General features: G+C 40.2%; 1 pseudogene across 1 annotated transcript; it reads right to left on the bottom strand.

Annotated features, from left to right (window-relative positions):
* Positions 1-778: 778 nt before the first annotated feature.
* Positions 779-5,142, bottom strand: LOC307114781 (beclin 1-associated autophagy-related key regulator-like; annotated as a pseudogene). The gene is made up of 2 exons: positions 5,076-5,142; positions 779-2,184 (listed from the first exon to the last, which is right to left on the bottom strand). The product of its transcript is annotated as a beclin 1-associated autophagy-related key regulator-like (transcript).
* Positions 5,143-5,609: the final 467 nt, after the last annotated feature.

Genomic DNA, 5,609 nt, shown 5'->3' with positions numbered 1-5,609 from the left:
GTAGATCCCTTTTTACCCCGCCCTCCCTCTCATAGCAGGCGTCCTGCCCCGCCCAGCCTCTCCACACCTGGAGCAGCTGGTCGGCCTCCATCGTTAGCATTCAATTTTGCATACTCACTCTGATTGGCTGTGGGCATAGTGGAGGTACGGTCAATTTACATGTTTGTCTATTATTAGGTAAGATTATGGTAAATTTGATAAATTATCTCACATTACTATGTATCATTAACGTAATAGTTAACATTTATTGAGATATACATTTATTGAGATATAACATATATTGAGATATATTTAGAAAGAAAATAGGAGAAACGCTGACACAGGTTACCAGAAAGTGGGGTCTCCCACAATGTATAAGAAACTCTCTCAGCCTCCTATCTGCCCATATCTAAGTGCAAATACACAAAGAGAAAGCATTTTCTGAATAGCCAATGTTATTTTTTTTTTTCTCCACTCTTCTCAACATCTTTCATACCATATGCAATCAAAAAATTCTAACTCCTGGTAATGCAAGAAGACCTAAGATAGAAGGCAATGGGTGGCAAAGGGTACAATATGTTTGCATATTAAGTTTGCTATAGAGAGTGGAGAGGCAGAGAGAGTACTGGGATTAGTGTACTCAAGAGTGTCTGACTTCTCAGAAATAATCTCCAGGTAAATAAAAACCGCAAATATATATTTTTTAAGTTAAAAAAGCCTTTTTGTTCCAGGCATGACCTTACCTAAATACATAGTTTACTTTCCTGATGCAAATCTGGCACGTTTTGATGCATGCCCGTTAACGGTGTCCAGTGCAAGCTTCAAACCAGGAGGTCCCCGAGGCTGCAGCGGAGGAGATCATCCCACTGCCCTGCTGCTGGCGATGGGCGGGAGGCCTGGGTGCTCTGGCTCTGCGAGACTCCCCGGGGCTGGGAAGGGACCTCACAAACCCCGGGGCTTGGCAACTTCTCCCAGTCTGTGCCCAAGTCGGTTTCCTCGTCGCTTATGTGCTCATCTCCACTCTCATCCGATTCTCCAGCAACTCCGGGATCCACCAATTCCGTGGACTCCTCGAGGTCTGCCCGCACTTCAAAGGCTCGGGACCTGCCTAGGTGTTCAGAACTCGGGCTGACCGGGTACATTAGATCCCTGAGGGGTGCAGTGGTTGTAACTGATCTAAACTGACGTGCTGAGAAAAGCACAGGTAAAGAGTATTTGCATTCAGTTTCTTTACTGCTTGAGTACATTTCTGTCTGCTGAGAGTTTCCCCACAAAGTTCACTGTTGCACAGCTTCCTGGGAAGATTTATGCCGAGTGCTAGCAGATGAGAAAAACGTTGGCCAGCGGAGTGGCCGGGCCCAGGGCAGCGCTGACGGTGTAAGCGGGCTGTTATGCTCCATGTCAGGCCCCTGCGTGGCTTTCTTCTCTTCCACCCAATTCGAGCAGGCAGAGTGGTCCCGGTTGGTGGGAAGGCTCACCCAAGGCCCTGGGTCCCCATGGTGGCCATCACAGACCCCTCTCCCTGGTTGGAAGTCGTCCTCCACCATTGCTCACGGTGCTGGAGGTCATGGCCCTGCCTTCACTTCAATTGGAAAAATGGCAGAGGTGAGCTCTAATATCTGAGGTCGGCGCAGATCTGCCAGACGCTCACAGTGACTTTTTTAGTCGATGGTCTTTTTTTTTTTTTTTTCCTACGAGGTCCTCAAGTTCGCGGTTGTGCCTCTGAATCGTCTCCTGTTTCTCTTGATGTCACTGAGCTCCAGTATAAAGCTTCTGATTATTTTCCTTGGTTTTGAGAAGGCCTTCAGAATTTTTCTTCATCTCTTCATTCCCTTTGCATCTTGTTTTTTTTTTTTTTTTCAGCTATTTAATCCTCACCTTGCGGGACATTATTTTCCATCTCAACTGATCTGTTATCCATTTTCCTTCCACAGCTTTTAACGCTTCTTTTTGAAATCCTTCTTGCTGCTTGCTCTTAAGTTGGCTTAACCGTTCCTTCTTGTCTACAAACCTCTCTTGGTCACGGCCGTCGAAGTAGACGGAATCGCCTTGCTGACTGCACTTGCCAGCCGGTGGTGTTGCACAGCAGACACCGCTCCACCTCCAGGCACAGCCCCTCGGCGGCGTCCACCGAGTCCACCTGGTCCCAGGCGAGCAGCCGGGGCCCACAGCCCGGAGCCTCCGGCACGGGGATCCCTTCCCACTCTGCAAACAATTTTATTCATTGGGAATAATTTTGTGATTTGCTCACAGAGAGCCAAGAAACAAGAGCAGGGGACAATTCAGAGCTAATTCAGTAGCATGAACATTTTCACATGGGTTCTGCACAGCAAATTGCAATTGAACATGGGATTTGAAAAAATAGTCCTGCAGCATCAGTGAAAAGTGGTGAAGAAACAACTGGAGTAGATACACTGTGTTGGTTCTCAAACATAAAATCCAGGTAAAGTGCTCATTTTAATTAAAAAACAAACAAACACACATACAAAAAAACCCTCTACAACCTTAATGTCTTACTTTGTAAAAAATGCAAAACAAAAATTACTCAAATGAAAACTATAGTTTTCATGATGTTTCAGACACGTTTTGTAAATGCTCTTAAACAGATCTCAATAACAACACATTCCAAATGGAATAAGAGAGATGATTTTATAATGAAACAGTAAGTGTTTGAAGTCAGGCAATCATTTCATAGATTGAAATTCTGCCCCTGCCCCTAACTCCAAGGGTGCTTTTGCACAAGATATTTAAACTGTCTATGCTTAATTTTCCTTATTTATGAAATGGGGATAATAATATCTACCTAATAGGTTTGGTTATTGTGGAAATGAAGACAATATAGCAGAGAGAATATAATTAAAATAGTTAATAAAGTGCCTAACATAAAGAAAAATCCCAACTTTTTTTTACTGTCAACATGATTATTCTTTACAGTGATTATTTTAATCTATTATATATGTAGAACTACTTTGCAATCATTTATTCTCTGTCATATATACTGTATATACAATATATACAGGGTGTGGCAAATCAGGTTTACAGTTGTTTGTATGGGAAATCATACAATAACTAATATATAATAATACAAGAATAAACTCTTATTTTGTGTACTCACAACTGTGAACCTACTTTTACTGCACCCTGTATATTATAGTGTATAATATATATTTAAATATATATAATGCTCACATATTTTTTGTCACTGCCTTTGCTAACCTTTGGAGCTAGAGATAAAACATCAGCTTGTAAAAGTAGTAGGTCATGTTTATGGGGGAATTTAATGCATGAGGGAGTTTTAAAAAGAGAAATAGACAGTTCATGAGTTTTCTATTTGGTTGTTTCTCTTTCTTGGTAGTCCCATTTCAGGAGGTCTAGAGACTACTTAGGGACTTCTTAAAGTTTTATTTATGATCACTCCCCTTGCCAGATAAGGAAATCATGGCAAATATCAGCCTATCTGTCCCATATTTTTAAAGAGGCTAAAGAGATTCATGCGGTTGAATCATTTAGAATCAACCCAATTTGGGGGTGTGTGTCACATAATCATGTTATTGCCAATTACAAAGGAATATTATATTTTTTAGATAATGTCCACTTTAGAAATTATAGGTTACTGGAGGCCTGATGCACAAAATTCGTGCAAGGGGTTTGGCCCCTGCCGCAGCCGTGGCTGCCTCTGCCTCAGCCCTTGTAGCCCTGGCTTCGTCCGGAAGGACATCTGGTCTAATTAGCATATTACGCTTTTATTATATAGGATCATTGGCTGTAGCTTTAAAATGTAGAATTATTCATTTTCTGCTTACAATGTTCCTTCTTTCCATAAATAAAGTGAGATATTTCTATTTGACCTGCATCTAGGTTGTATATGGGGCAATTAGTACAACTCTTTTATATTCTTTTGCTTTGAGAAGTAGTGAGCAGACACAGTTACTACTCTCCAAGAATGTTAACGTGACATGATCTATAAGCCAATATCTCTTTCCATCTCACAATATTATGATTCTTTCCATTTGACAATTGTTGCATGACAAATGGAAATACAACTGTGAAATCAGGATTTATCCAATAGTAATTCTTAATGAGAAGAAGGGAAGTTTGAAGAATAAATTTTTTCCTAATAGATTCTCCAGATCATAAGTCCTTACCCCAAATCGCCTCCTCCAGGGTAAAGCACTGATTTCATTTGCCCTCGCACACAGGCAGTGACAGGGGCACACTGCAGGAGTATAGAGAGCTACAGATCTATTCAATGGGAAGATGAAAGATGAGACACTGACAGAGTGAACATTTGTGCAGAATGTGGAGTCACAACAGGAGAAGAGTGCACCGTGGAAACTGAAGTAAAATAAATCTTCAGACCAATCGCTAGGATGACACCTAGAGTGTTGCTTTCCTCAACACTTCTGAGCCCCCAAAGAAAACTAGAACGAAGACTATAAAAAATAGAAATACAAAGAATTTCTACTAAATTTGGAGTTGTTACCTTAAAAAGGAAAAATGATAACAACTTATAGCATTTCCCCTATATAGAGCACAGTGGCAGTAGGGCTGTATGCCCATGTCAGAAAGAAATGGACTATTGATCTGGTTTTGTGAGCTCTCTAAACAAGAGGATTAGATCACCACCCAAATGATTGTGAAGATGGCTTGCCTGGAGCCCCAACCTGTAGCACGGATGGAGGATACTGGAACAATAAGACGAAGAAAAGGATGACTGTGAACAGAAAATGAAAGGGAGGTAAAGAATGCATAATGTACAGGATAGGCTCTTAATGTATACATTTTGTGAAGCCAAAGACCTGCTCTCTGTTAAACTGACTACAAAAAGCATGCACATTGGTAAATTTTCTGACTTCAAGGTACAAATTATTGCATCAGCTTCCTGTGCCTAGTTCATACATATGATTTAACACATAGAAGATTAATTTCTGGGGACAATTCAGAATGAATTTCATTTCTTGGCAGAAAATAAGCCCTATGGCAGAAAGCACTGGAAACCTGATATTGGTGTCTGTTTATAGTCAGTTCAAGGAATTGGTATTGCGTAGTGCACATTTTCAGCTGAAGGCTTACTTATTTTCACCTCAACAGTTTACCTCTCATCGTGTTTCTGTACAACCACTCTGTGTTAAGAAAATCTTCATACTGTGAGTCATCAGTCATTCTGACTCCTGTCAAGTATACCCATTACCCTAAAGTAAGCAAAAATAATACATCACACATGACAAATGCAAATTCAAACTCGCTGATTGAATCCCTACAATAGTTCAATTAACCTGTGGATGTTTACATCAGGTAAGCACTTTTGTTAGGTGATGTATATAAACCACACTGTTTGAGAGAGTCATTTAAAACAGATCGTTGTAGAGTGAGTTTGAGGCATAGATTATTTTTCTTTACTATTACAATACTACAATATTTTCCCATTAATATTAAGCACTGTGGCCTTATTTATATTATTTTTAGTAAAAAGTATATATTTATATTTAATTTATTTCATGAAAGCCCTAAGTGAATAGGTTCATTTTCCTTAAATGTAACTGTTGGTAGTATGTTAATAATTCTGTTATTTACACTGCAATTAACCAATTCCTAAAACTTAGTATGTTTAGCACATATGCAAGGCCCCC

This window comes from Cnephaeus nilssonii (genome assembly GCF_951640355.1).
Source record: "Cnephaeus nilssonii genome assembly, chromosome: 2".
Classification (NCBI taxonomy): domain Eukaryota; kingdom Metazoa; phylum Chordata; class Mammalia; order Chiroptera; family Vespertilionidae; genus Cnephaeus; species Cnephaeus nilssonii.
This window is presented reverse-complemented; position numbering and strand designations above follow the sequence as displayed.